The sequence below is a fragment of the Equus przewalskii genome, chromosome 19 (assembly GCF_037783145.1).
Source record: "Equus przewalskii isolate Varuska chromosome 19, EquPr2, whole genome shotgun sequence".
NCBI classification, from domain to species: Eukaryota; Metazoa; Chordata; class Mammalia; order Perissodactyla; family Equidae; genus Equus; species Equus przewalskii.
In genome coordinates, this window is record NC_091849.1 from 61,002,995 (window position 1) to 61,017,942 (window position 14,948).

General features: G+C 39.8%; 1 protein-coding gene and 1 long non-coding RNA gene across 9 annotated transcripts in view; one reads left to right on the top strand and one right to left on the bottom strand.

Moving 5' to 3' along the window:
• Positions 1-14,948, top strand: part of ADGRB3 (adhesion G protein-coupled receptor B3) — a 644,987-nt gene that overhangs the window by 205,002 nt on the left and 425,037 nt on the right. The window lies entirely within an intron of this gene.
• The window catches only part of LOC139077378 (uncharacterized), a 63,122-nt gene continuing 56,914 nt past the window's right edge, over positions 8,741-14,948 (bottom strand). Inside the window, exon 3 of the long non-coding RNA XR_011529837.1 lies at positions 8,741-8,875. This is a non-coding gene — a long non-coding RNA (uncharacterized lncRNA). The remainder of the gene's footprint in view (positions 8,876-14,948) is intronic.

A 14,948-nucleotide genomic window follows, 5' to 3' on the forward strand; every position in this document is an offset into this window, starting at 1 on the left:
TTACAGACATATTCCAAACTATAGAAAATGCTTCATGTTGTAGGTGTTCATTTCTGCACTATTTATCTTAATGAAAATTTGGAAGATACCTAAATATCCAAGTATGAAAGAATGGGCAGTCCATTAATTTGTGTTGTGAGATGTACGCAGTCTCCATGAATGCAGGATACAAAAGTGTGTGTACTCTGTGGCTACTTCAGCTTTTGTCAGGATTCTTTCACTTGTGTGAGTTACTCAAAGTGGCTTAAGCAAGAGAAAGGATTTATTGACTCACTGTAATTCCCAGGGCCTTGAATGACTGGATCTAGGTGCTCAAACAGCAATGTCAGAAGTCTGACTCTCCGTCTCTCTTCTCTGCTTCCCTTCTGGTTGGCTTCACTCTCAGTAAATCTCTTCTAACTGGTAGCAAAGAGGGTTCCTCCCACTCCTGAGTGGCATTCCTGGTAGAAAAAGCATCAACGTGAGTCTTTCCAGTGATCTCAGTGGGAGGTCCTGGGAGGGCTTCCGTGGTCTCAGCCTGAGTTACATCCCATCCCTGAGCTTCTCATCATGAGGAAGTGGGCTCTGATTGGGTGGGCCTGGCTCCCAGGCCCCTTCCAGAGACAGCATCAGAATCAGCCTCATGCAAACCACATGGACTAAAGCAGGGTAAACGTGGTAGCTGTGGTTCTCCAGAGGAAATATGAGAGTTTTTCTAGAAGAATGTATATATATATATATATATATATGCACAAGACCCCAAATAACAGATATCTACCACAGTACCTGCAAAAATTAAATAATAGACTATTTTATGCTGTGAGAGAGAGATTGATAGAGAAACCGAGAAAGAGAGAAAGAGGAGAGTGATGGAAATAAAAATAAGACGGGTGGATTAAATGTTCTTGAATCTTGTTATGATCACATAGCCAGTACATAAATCAAATTGATTACTAAAGCCAGTTACAGAAGCAATCCAATTAACTGAAATGAAACATAGAGTGCAATGCACAATCTTGCATATAATACTATATTACTAAAAATTCTAAACTTTTTTTCTTTCTGCTATCTTTCAAATAGCTTTATGCTAAAACCTTTATAACAATTGTCAACCCTATGTGTTGTCATAATAAAAGGCACAGCTCAGGGGCCAGCCTGCTGGTGTAGTGGTTAAGTTCGTGCACTCCACGTTGGTGGCCCAGGGTTCCTGGGTTCAGATTCTGGGCATGGACCTAGCACTGCTCATCAAGCCCTGCTGAGGCAGCATCCCACACAGCAGAGCCAGGAGGTACAACCAGAATATACAACTATGTACTGGGAGGCTTTGGGGAGAAGAAGAAAAAAAAGATGCATCATATAAATCATATAAGAATTCTACACAAAGGGAATTGTTGTGAAAGAGAAATGATGGCAGAGGCCAGTATCCTCTAAATTTGGGTAATTTAAGGTAGAATATTCAAATTTGCTCTGAGTCTACTTTAACAGTAATTTCTGTAGAGCTACGAAGTTTGGTATAAAACTCAGTTTCCTATTCAGTGAGATGGGATATAATAATACACTGGCTTTTATAAGGATTAAATGAGAGTTGATTTCAGCACAGAAACTCACACATGGAGCATTTTCACTTAATGCCTATAATATAAAAAACAGTTTTGTCATAAAGATTATTAAAATTATTAGACTTCCCTTCTAAGAGCTTCAGTGACAGAAAAACTAAATGTTACAAGTATTTAAGAACAGAGTAAATGTAGGATTCACTATATTCTTTAAAATAAAGACCTATCAGGACTTTTATAGACACATCTAAATTAAATCCCGTAGTCTTCTTCTTGTAATTGACTTGTTTAGAATAATGTCAAGAGTAAAGGGTGGCAAGTGGGGTGGAGGAGTGGAGAGGGAGGGAGGGAGAGAGAAAGAGAGGACGAGAGGGAGAGCGGCAGAGATGGCGGCCCTGAACACAATTAGGGGATGTTCCTTTCTGAATGATCTCCTCAGTCAGTTACTTCATTCCTTGTGATGTTAATATTTCTGTTTCTATGAATCTGCTATTTCTAAATTTTAAAAGAGCCTTGTGTTAAAAACCTTTGGTTTTCTGAAGTACTTTACATATTTAGTTACAGGAAAATATCAGCAGAATGAGAGAATTAATCAACATTTCAATGTGCATCTTTTCTGAGTTTAAGCCACCATCAGGCCTTGAGAATTTTTAGCTCATGCACCGTCCAAATCATTTCAAGGCATCAGTTGATCTTTATGTTCAATAAAACTTGGGACAAATGAGCCAAAGCAGATTTTGAAGCTTTTCGCTCTTTCCACTGTCACGTTGACCCAGGTCAATTGTATTCAAAGCATGTCTACACGACAGCCTAACAAATTGTGAGATGCAAACCAGTTTCAATAAAATGGAATTGTGTGAGTCGTAACACCTTTGTAATAGTAGCTGTGTCTGATCAGACTGCTTGAAACTGTACCAAGTGGAGAGATTTCTAAATTAGGGGACATTGTTACATTCTCAGAAGGGTTGTTATGGCAAAGATCCTGACCTTTGATGTTCAGATTAGCATAGCCACTGCCCCAGCATGAGGGCAGGGTGTTATGGGGTACTGCTGATAGCTCAATGTCCTGTGATGTTGAATCAGAAGTACAGGCTGCTGCATCTGTTAATAACTCCTGCAGCTGAAGCCAGGCGTGGCAATAGGTTGTATGTCAAAGATGGCCTGCATCCTCTGTTCCACATGAGTATTGTCCTGTTTCCTATGCAATTCATAATGTTATCGCTTAACAAAGGACATGGAAGTCAAAATATTTCCTTAAGTGTAAGAATTCTTACACAGCCAAAACCTCTCTTGCATTAAATTATCCTTTTTGCTGCGCCACCCTCCAAAGCATCCCTTCCCACTCCATCTGACAGCACTTGTATTTCAAGCTTGCTAGGTGCTATCTGGTGAATCTTTGGGAAACCACAAAGCTCTCCTAATTCATACTACAGTGTAAATAGCTACTGAGTCAATTCTCCCCAAAGAGCTTGTACTTTGTAATGAACACATTTAAAGAACACACTAGAGGGGAGTTTGCAATTCAAATGCAGAGTGGAGAACTTTTCCACAGAGCACGACAGAAAAAAGGAAATCAGGAGAGTCATCATCCTCCCAAATCAAACTCATTTGTATATGTATTTTACAAATATAAGCTGTCTATAGTGTTCCAGGTGCTGTTGTTGTTTTTTTTATCATAAAAATGTAGCTCTTACCTTAAAAAAAGACCAAGGACTATAAAGATAATCAAAAATTCAACACTATCTGTATCAATTTTGTGAGACAGTAAAAAGTGAGTGAGAAAAAAGAAAAGATATATTTGGAAACTATGAGCAGAAGCGATTTTTCCCCGTTCCCCAGAGGAATTCCATGCACTAGGAGGACTAACAGGATGTCACCCTATTGCACGGTGAATGGATCTGGGGCAAGCAGCTTAACACTCCGAGAGCCCCAGGGTTTAAGTTGCCATTCTTCCTAAAGTTACTTAAACACAGATCTTGCCTCCTTGCCATCTCTTCCCTGTGGTGCAGGATAATCTCCCTCAAAAGCCAACTTATTTATTATGTTCTTCCTCTAGTTCTCAACCTTCGGTATCTGCCCCTTGTTCTTAGGACAGACTTACTAGTGTGTGCTGCAACTCTCTCTGATTTCATCCTGGCCCGTCCCTGCAGCCTCATCTGAGGTCTTTTCCTCTCCACTCTCACAGCCTGTCACGCTGCATTTCTTTCAGTTCCACTAATACCGCATGGTGTCATTTTCATTAAGCAACACCTTTACCTGCCCAGGTCCTTCACATCCCTCAGGGCTCATGTTGCCATGATGTCTTCCTCCAGAAAGCCTTCCCGGACTGCGTGATGGTGCACCCCCAGTGTCCCATGGCACCCTCTTGTCACGCATCAGAGCACCTAGCTCATATTATTGCAAGTGCTTTATTACTTGTTCTCAAGCGCTTAGCTCCATGAGGGCAAGGCCCGACCGTGTTTGTTTTGTTTAGTGCTTAGCACAGTGCTGGCACATGGGAGGTGCTTGGTTCGTCTATGCTGAATGGGTGAACTAGGATGAGTTCAGTATATGTCCTGAGCGGGCGCAGGTGTGCAAGGCACGATGCTCTGCAACACGGAGATGACTAGGGCACATTCTTTCCCTTCGCGTCGCTCTCCTTTTAGTGTGTCGGTGTTTGGGGATATGTCATGACACAAATCCTATTACAAGGCAACATTCCTGGGGCCAGAGAGTGGGTCATGAGCAAATGGTCATGGAGATTTAGTCTCGGAGGTCAGAGGTCGTGGAGTCTCCCGGGGATTAGACTTCATCGCGGAACGTTTTGATGAGTGTTTGGATGGTAGCTCTCTCTTGAATAGCTAGTTTTTAATTAGCTTTTTTGGTAAATGAATAAAACATGGCTTTTTCCCCTTTGTGCTTGTGTTTCATTTTAAAATAGTAAAAAAAGATTATCCTATTCATCTGTTCCATACTGGAGTCAACAAAATATTTGATGTATGTTGAAATATTATCGTAATTATAGCTTTTATTTTGTTAGGCAGGTTACATCAGATTTTGTGCACACAGGTGCGTGATTATAATAATTCACGCCTAACGCTTGTGTGAAATCCATGAATCCTTTTTTGTACACTGTTGTATCCTCATGGTGTTGATAAACGAGGCCCATTAGCAATCTTTAATGTTCTCTTAAAGGTTATTTGACTCTTCCTTAGAAATGTTACCTTCTCATTCATTTCATAAATATTCCTCTAATGCTTTTTCTAAACCGGGAACATAATATGGATCTTATTTCTACAGGAAATTATGGATACTATCAGTAATTGCTCTCTTACCACAAGGAAAAAAATATATTTAGATTGTAGAGTCCTGAGGTATTTCAAAAGATCTTTTGAAGTAGTGATTCAATATTGGTAATGTATGCAGTTTGCATACAAATAATCGTCATTACACTTTCCTGGATAACACTTAAGCCACAGCATGCTCAAGTTCTCATTTCCTGTTGGGAGTTTTCCATGTGAATGTAGCGCTGTCCTTCCATCCTAAGAGCCGCAGATTTCCATCTTACTGTATTAAACGTAGAGTGGAATTATAACGCTTTGCTGTGATTTTTAAAAAATATATTATTTCAACGGTCTTGAGAGAATGCTGTCCTTCTTTCACATGCCATCCTCTTATTCTGTTCTGTGGTAATAGGCTGTATAATTCTCTCTCTAAATTGAGGTTTACTGGGTAGATGGCTTCCTCTTTTTAGTGACATGCAAAACTCTTTCCTTATCCTGTGACAAACACAAAACCTCAACAATGGTAGTTTATGCAAATTATCTCAGGTATCTTCTGTGGTAGTGTAGATTTCCTCCTCTTCCCTACTTTTACTCCAAACAAGGTTACACAACACCTGAAAAGGCTTTTTGAAATAATGCAATACTAAAGAGGCTCCTCGTGCGTGTTGCCCGGGAAGACTAGCTTGTTAGCACACAACCCCAGTAGCAGCCACTTCTGTTTCTGGTTCTATTGGTCAGATGTGAGGAACCAACTGGCACAGCAAGAAAATGTTCGCGATGGCCCGTGTGTCTCCCGAATGGCTCACACGGAAAGGCAAACACAGGAGGAGTTAATCTTCATTCCTCATTATCCTTAATTCTTAACTGACCATATTACAATTTTTATCTTCCTTGTCTTTCTTTTAGGCAAATGATTAAAAGAAAGATCAAACCTCTTCTTCTCAAAGTACTAAAGTGAAAAAGAAATTAGAAGTTTTATAATCTGTTCCTCTGATATACTCACTAAGCTCCTTTAATGAAGAAGCGTCATATCACACAGATGGAAATACTGAGGCAAGATAGCTTTAGGCTGTAGACATCTTATTTATTTAATTAAAGTTAGAATTAATGAGGCTTGAACTCCAACAAGAAGTCCGTCGCGCTGCCCTAGCTGGTGTTCTGTCAGTGCCGATTTGTCTAAGGATGCGTCATGAGTGAGAATGGCAGAACTAAGAGGCACTTTGGCTGGACATGGATGTGCTGGGTTTTAGTCTCTACTTTGTCCATCCCTAAATGTGGGCCCCCACCCCCTCTTCTCTAAAATGAGATCACTGCTCTGGTTTCCATCATCTTCAAGGTCCCTCTATGGCTAAAGTAGATTTAATGTTTGGACTCAATACAGGCTTTTCTGGACTCCTTCACTGAATCAGCAGATACTTTCTGAGCACTTCCTTCACGCCAGGCTTCTTGCTGGGCACAGGGATGGAGCAGCACACAGAGCAGCCGCCGTTCCTGCTCCATGGGGCTCAGGTTTAGGAGGAGATGAGTACGCCTGTAACCACAGAAATAAGTAGCCAAATAGAAGTTGATAAGTGCTGCAAAGACCGGGTGGAGAGCGTCAGCCGGGACAATAACAGGACGGGCCTAAGTTAGCTGGACCCAGAGTCAGGACTTGTCTCTGAGAAAATTAGAGCTTTTGGCTGAAACTGAAGGGTGAGAGAGCAGCAGCCAGGTGGAGAGTGAGGCGGAAGCCAGCATCCAGGCAGAGGAAGGCGGCACAGAAGAGCCCGGGGTCCAGGCTGTGGTCCGAAATGGGGCTGGAGGGAGAGGGCAGAAGGTGTGTCACAGGAAGCCTGAGGCCAGGATAGGGCTTTTATCTTAAATACAATAAAATCTGAGGGTAACAGAGGTTGAGAGAGAGGTGGCTTCAGAAGGGAAGTCTGTGCAGTGCACAAAAGAGGATTCCAATGGCTGAGAGATTCGGCTTTTTTCCCTTTGTTTTGTAAAGATTCGCCTTTTTTTGAGAAGGCTGGGTTCTCAAGGAGATAATTTCAGGCAAGAAGACACATGGAATTTGAGCATCTGAAAATCTTCCTTCAAAGGCTTTCTGGACTTCCTGGGAATGCTCACACCCCAGCTGGAAGATCTCGCCTACAAAATCCAGTGCCTGGCCTCAGAGAGTTTGCCATCCAGTTGGGTAGAAAAGACATGAACACACGAAGAGCTAATTATTTAAAAGATTTAAATAACAATTCAGACAATATTTTTGTTATTGTTGTTAGTGCCGTCCGGTCAATTCCAACTCCTGGCGTCCCTGTGTCCGGCAGAGCGGAACCCTGCCTGGTCTTCCTGCGCCATCCTCTCACCTTCCAGAGCTCTATCAGACAATGCTCCACCGCCATTCATGGGGTTTTCATGGCCAGTTGTTTTGGAAGTGGGTGCCCAGGTCCTTGTTCCTAGTTTGTCTAGTCTGGAAGCCCCGCTGAAACCTGTCCACCATGGGGGACCCTGCTGGTATTTGAAATCCTGGTGGCAGAGCTTTCAGGATCACAGCAACATGCAGCTGCCACAGTGTGACAACCCACAGATGGGTGGTGTGGTTCCCTGACTGGGAAATGAACCCCGGCCGTGGTAGAGAGAGTACTAGATCCTAATCACTAGACCACCAGGCAATGATAGAACTACATAGAACTATAATAAGCAAGCTATGTATAATTGCTTAACCAACTGAGCAGACAGTGATTTTTCAGAGGCCCACATTGGTCAGGGAATTCTTTTGGGATCTTGAAAAACTGGGAGAATTTGAATGGTTTGACAGGAGGATTTATGACATCTCAGGACTAACAGTAATGCAGGTTATAGAAGGGGATTATTGGAAGATGTTTTGGAGTGACTGCAATTTGGTGAAATAATCATACAGTTGAGTTGCAAGGAATATGGTATGCCAGCCTTCAGAATTTGTCCTTCATTATATTGGTCGTAGGGACCCACTGTAGCTTTGGAGCAGGGAACTACTGTAATCAAACTGACGTGTCAAAAGTATCTAGTGAGAGCCTTAGCAATGGAATCGGCAGGAAGAACTAGTCATCAAATTTAAAAGCTAGAGTCAGAATCCTGGCCTGAGTCCATAAAGGGGGCTAGAGTGATGGATATGCAAACCAAAAGGAAGGAATATTTTTGAGAGTTCAAGTGCAGGTAAAAAAAGCAAGAAAAGATAGGGCTTGGTCATTGTTTGGACATGGACCTAAAGGAAGAGCAAGGAGTCCTAGAAAGCAGAAATTTGCACCTCGTAAATTTGGGAATGGTTTCTGTGATTATTTAATCAATTGGAGTGTTTGACGAACTATAATTCAGCAAGTTAATAACAACAGTATTTTCCAATAGGATCATCAACTAGAAATGCTCTATTCCTAGGCTGCTTGTTATGATGGTGGCTAGCACCTGTATCACCACTGTGGTCAAATGCCAGTGTTTAGATTTGCGAAAATAGTGGCTGGCGTTCATCTTATTTGACATTATTTACTTACCTCTCGCTAAGTAACATTTCTCATAAATCAGAAGTCCAGTTCTCGTGACTTAGGGCCATGCTTCTCTAATGTAACTCTCCACGTGTCTCTTCTAACAGGCACAGCTTGGGCAATGATAACTCTTATTAATGCTGTGACTTTTCTATTTCCAGAAAGTAAAAGTGGAACGCTCGTCAGAACTATGGACTGTCCCACATGTGCTCCCTCTTTCTCTTTATTCAATAATAGCTTTCCAAAATCATAGTTAGACCTAACCACAGTTCATTTCCAAGCAGTGAGTTATGGTTTAATAAACAATCTACAACCAAAATATCTTATTTATTTTTTATGCATTTATTCAAAGTGATTTTTAAACTAAGTATTTTAACAAAATTAATCCATATTAAGAAAACTGAACAAAAAAAATGAGGGGCCGGCTCCGTGGCCGAGTGTTTAAGTTCGCGCGTTCTGCTGCGGTGGCCCAGGGTTCGGATCCTGGGCGCAGACATGGCACCACTCATCAGGCCATGTTGAGGCTGCGTCCCACGTCCCACGTCCCACAGCTAGAAGGACCTGCAATTAAGATACACAGCTGTGTACGGGGGGCAGGGGGGGTTAGGGAGATAAAGCAGAAAAAAAAAATTAGAATTGCAATCAGCCATAATCATTCCACCGAGAGATTACCACTGTTAATATTTTAGCATATTCCCTCCAGCTTATTTCCTCTGCATACACCTAAAATATAGCTTTTGTTATAGAAATGTGATCAGATATTATGTACTAAAATATGATCACTCTTTTTGACCTGTTTTTCAATTCAGAATTATCTGTGAGTGTCTTTTCCATGAATAATTGTCAACAGCATCACCTCTCTAACCTCTATGAAATTTTCTTTCAATAACCTTCTAGTTTTGTATATTTAGATGGTTCTTGATATTTTCGACTATAAATACTGTTATTATAAAAATATCTGCATACTCACATATGTAGATATCTAGAAATATTTTGTTACAACACTGTTTTAATAATATATTTACACACACACATGCATATATAAAATATATATATATATGCATGTGTGTGTGTATATTCATACACTTGTCTGGTTATTTCTTTAGAGTAAATTTCTAAAAGTGGCATTGTTGGGTGAAAGTTGTGCAGTTTTAGGAGTGTTCATACACAGTTTCAAACTATCTTGTAGAAGTCAGTTTTCCCACCAAGCAGAAAATGTAAGTAGACGTTTCTTCACTCTTTCAACAGTCAAACAATGAGCAGTGCGTTAGCTAGAAGGTATATCTTAGGGTTTTAATTCACATTTAGGGAGTTACTTGTAGGTGAACATTATATTCTCCTGTTTATTTGTCATTTGTTTCTTTCCTTTTTGAACTTCATATTCTTTGCCCGTTTTCCACGAATGTTTAAACCAATTTCTTACTTTTTTTTATGATAATCAGCACAACCAGTTTTAAAAGATTATTGAAATAATTGATTTGTTATGTCTGTTCTTAGATTGCAAAACAATTTTCTGTGCCATGGAAAAAAATGAAGATACTAAACACCTGGTATTGTTTAACATTTATAGTGCTAATTTTACCAAACTGTTTATTCAATATCTGTTTTGATTAAAATGAATAAATGTGGTGACATTTACCAACATTATCTTATGTAATGTCGGTAAACATTGTTTTCTAGGGGTTATCATCATAAAAACACCTAAAATATATCAAAAGAGATAATTCTTATAAAAGCCAAAGAGTGAAGTGGTAGCCTGACACTGCCACTAAAGGTGGACCTTATTTTCACCAGTATCTGGGCAGGCAGCATAACGTGGAAAACTCACAATTAGTTAGCATGAATAATCATGAAAATTAAAATCTCCGCTCGCTCGCACTCTTGGTGGTGAAAGGGGCTGCATGTTTACTCTTCTCATATCGGCACACATTGTGCTTCCTTCCTGCCGAAACAACGGCTTTCAGTTTCTGACACAAAATTGCAGTTACGTACAGAGTAAGAAAAAGGGCATCCTTCTCATAGCTAGAGATGTAGGTGGAAATCTGGGGGTAGGGGGGTAATTGGAGGTTGACGGTGGGAAGTCAGATTATGATGGTTTTGTTCACGGCCCAATCATATAAGAACAGAGGAGACTAGAGAGGCTAAGAAGACACTTCCATGAAGCATGTGTGACCACACTTCTCAAGTATTTACAGGAGATCAAGGACAAAAGTGGCTCATTAAGTCAGTTTCATCACTTTTTTCATGTATTAATAAGAGGATATGATAATAGTATGAAAGGATTTATTCCACAATTAACAGTTTAATACATGCATGAACATAACTCTTATTGATTATGGACCAGGCAGACATAAGCGTCTGTGCATTTGATCGTGCAAATTCAAATTGTCCAATAGGATGCATTATTTTGATCTCATTATTCAATTGATGTTTGTTTGTCAGGTGTTGGACACACATTTTGGGTGTCAAATCCATGACAAAGAGCAAAGCTGCTGCCCTCCACTTACATTCTAATTGGGAAATTAATAACGAATGAACCGATGAATAGTTATAGAATATAATGAAGGATAATGATAAGTGCTGTGAAGAAAAGTCAACCTCTGTAAGAAGTCAGAGAGAAATGGAAGCTGACATTATTACTGAGAAAATGACATTCAAGCATGGTCCTGAGGGATTTCTGCAGATATCTGGAGGGAAGAGCATTTAAACCTGAAGGAACAGCAAATGGGGGGGGGGTCCCTGAGGCAGGGGTCTGCTTGGATCTTTAGCATGTTCAAGGATTATTTGGAAACTTTGTATTGCTTCCTCATTTTCTTATTGAATTAACGTTTCACAGATAACATCAAATCCAATCATTAGCTCAAATGGATAGAAAGCAGGAAAAATAAAAGTTATGTTCATGAACACATTTGCTTTCAGACACACTGATTTTTGTTTTTTTTAATGTTAGAAATGACTCAAAGGCTGTTAGAGATTGATGTCAAGGGAAAGATAGGATTAATTACAGGTAGGTAAGATAGTGGGACAAAAGTCTAATATGTCAGCGTACAAATTTTAATAAAAATATTTTACTGGTGTGGCTAATGACCTGTAATGACTAAATAAACTAACATTGTTCTGCTTATCCAAATATTGAAATTGAGACTTCATTTCAGCTCAGCATCTTGATTTCCATGATTTAAGTTATAACTGAAAAAAAAAAAGTAGCGTCTTAGAAAAATAACTCTTCCAAAAGTTATATCCACATTTGGTTCCTGGATTTGTATTGATGGCTAATCAGCCTGAGACTATGAGCATACACAGTGGTACCTAATGGAGCGAATTATATCTGGTATCCATATTTTAGACCATATGCTGTGTGTTGCTCCAAATTGACATCAAATAACTATTCCTGACAACTGAAGGAGCAGCCGTGACCAGGGAGCAGCAATGACCATGGAGCATGTGGCTTGTCAACAGCACTTGCAGATTAACCCAAAATTATGGTGTACCATTTCCATATTCCTTTATGTCTACATATATATTTTTATGTATATAGCTATATATAAATGTACTAAATTTATATATAGATATAAATAGTGATAAGTACTATTGTAAACTCTCTACATGCCCGTCAACTAATTATGAATTTCAAAATGTATCAAGTGATTTTCCCAAAAATATAAGTAAATTATAAAATTTCGGTGATATTTTCTGTACATTTTATGATTTAAATAATGAAGGCATTTTCTTCTTGAAATCTCTTCTCTCAATAAAGTCCTAAGGAAACATTAAGGTACTTAGTTAATCCAGATGTCAGCCTCTCTGCTCTTCGCTGCGTGTGCTGCTCCTCAAGACAACTGTGCTAAGTGTCCAAGAGCAAATCATGACTTTTACACCCTCAGGCACTCGTCTTGGGCTAAAGACTTTGAGAATTGAAATCCTGGTGAAGGTTGACTTACAGGTAAGTGCAATCACTTGAGAATTTCACACATGATGTTCAATTTATCCTTAGCAAATACTTTTGCCCTGACAAAACAGAACATTTTATGCTTCTTTTCACAGGTGAGAACAATCTGTCTGAGTGACTCCAAAATGACTGAAGACTTCCGTTCTCCTCCCAGCCATTTCTAAAGGCACATTGTCATACTGTACTTGAGAAATCTTCACAAGATTTAATGTGTCTTAATACCTAGATACATCAAGGCGGGATGTTTCTTTACAGCTGCAATAAAATCTATAATGATTTTGGGGATATTTGTATATTCTACTTAATTCAGTCAAATAAATATATGACAAGCTGCCTGACATATAAATATATGTACACTATTTTTGCTATTAAAGATTACAAGGTATAAGACATAAATAAACTCTATAATGCAGGATGAAAAATTGTCAACTAAAGAAGAAAAAAACACACTAAAAAATTGTACCTGGAATTACTTAGAGAAAATACCATGTTTTGAATCTAAAGAACATCTTCAGAGAGCAAGTAGCACTTATGGGTTTTAAATAAAGGAGAGTTTGGACGGTCATAAATGGAGGTGGGATGTTTAGGAGATGGAAAGTGGATAGCATGAGCAAAGTTCGAGGGTGGAATGCATGGGACAGGTTCCTGGGAAAGCAAACAAGCTATGAAAAAGAGGAAGAAATGGTAAAATTGGAAATCCAACACTATTTTTACAGCAGTACTGGGAAAATAGTATGTATCTTTGAGCAGAGTGTATCTTTGAGACTTTAGTTTAAGAAGATTAATCTACCAATGCTGATTTGGAATGAATTTTATCAGGGAAATTATAACAGTAGCCTAGACAAGAATTAATTAGGCAATATTGGAAATTAAAAGTATGTGAGACACATTATGAGGGTAGATTATCTGTGATTAAGCAATTTATTGAATGTCTTCCTGAGTGGAAAGCAAGAAGGGCAGATGACTTCAAGCTGGGGACTGAGAGATTGGTAGTGCCATTAATTAAAAATAGAGGGGTCAGGATGAGTTAATGGTCATGGGGAAAAACAATACCTTTATGGACATCTTGAACTTAAGTTGCCATCATGACAGCTCTAGGAGGTTATACAAAGGGCTGCTGGAAAGCTGTGTCTGGAACAGAGGGAGAGGAAAGGAAAGTGCTGATGGAGAAGGAAGCACAGAAGTGGTCACAGAAATGGAAGAGTCGGGGGAATAAGGGGTAAGGATGGGGAAGCCAAGAGCCATCTTACTGCTGGCAGATTCTGTGGAAAGGGGGAGGAGCCGAAGAATGGAGCGCAGGAAGCTGTGGATGATGTCCAGAGCAGAACTGCCTGGGAGCATATCCCTGCACTGATAGCTATGTTCTCTCTCGATGCCGTCCAGTACGGTGGCCAGAAGCCACATGTGGCTATTGAGGAACTGAATTTTAAACCTTGTTTAATTTTAATTAGTTTAAATGCAAATAACCACATGTGGCTAGTGGCCACTGAATTGATAGGTGCCATTATAGAGACTTCTAAAGCACTTTTGTCTCACTGTAATTACTTTTCCACTCAGCAATCCAGAGACTTCCCTAAAATATAAATTGGAACCTGTCTGTCCCCTGCTTAAAATTCTCCAGTGGCTCTTCAGTGTCTGGGGATAAGATCCAAACTACCACATCCTGGCTAAAGGAGGCATCTCCAATTTCATTTCCCTAGCAAAGCCCCAGCCACCGGGGCCAAGTTCCCCAGACAGACTGGTCCCTTCCCAGTCAAGGCCTTTGTTCTTGGTCCTCTAAAGCTTCTCTCTGTTTCTTCCTGCTCTTTACACAACTCACTTCTTCTCAGTCTTTCAGGTCTCCATTTAAGTGTCATTCCTCAGAATGGTCTTCCTTGAGTCCCTGTCTAAATTAGCCAGATTGCCCCTATTATTCTCCAACTCAGCACCAAATTTACAAATTTACTTTCTTTATACCCTGATCATAATTTGTACTCGTGTTTATCTGTTTCCCTCAGCCTCCCTCACCGGACTGTGAATTCCCTGAGGGCAGGGATCCAGTGTGTCTTATATTGCTAGCAGGGGGCTTGGCATTTGGTAGGTGTGCAATAATTATTGGTTCAGTGTTGCATGCCAAAAAACACCACCTAATGAAAGAATATGTAACCACGAAACTGAAGTTTCTGTACATAACGTTTTGTTGTTAAATGAGCACATATCAGCAAATAAACACTCAGAGAAACTTATACAAACAGATTTGTAAACTGTATACCTTAAAAAGTCCATTTAAACAGAAGAAACTAAAATACTATCAGTTAAAAGACACATTTTGGATAGCACTTAATGGGGAAGAAAGCTGCGTAACTTTTATACTCTATAAACCCTCCAGTTGAGAATTCTCAGCCTCTCTGGTTCCACCAGCTTCCTCCTACAGAGAAGACTTTATCTGAGCTGCCCCTTGAATGCCTGCCTCTGATTTAGTCTTGGAACTTCAAATGACCCTTGAAAGCACTGGAAAATCTTCACTCAGGGTATTTTCTGGAATTGTCAAAAATAATGGAAGGTAGCCATTTCTATTATTACCATGTAGGAAACAAAATGAAGTAAAACCTGTGGTTCTCTGGTTGGCAGTTTGTTAGAGAAAGAGAAAGGATCTGTTATTGCTTGGAAATGCATGAGAAATAAGGACCAATTTATCATCCAGAAAAATAGTTGTTTACTTTCA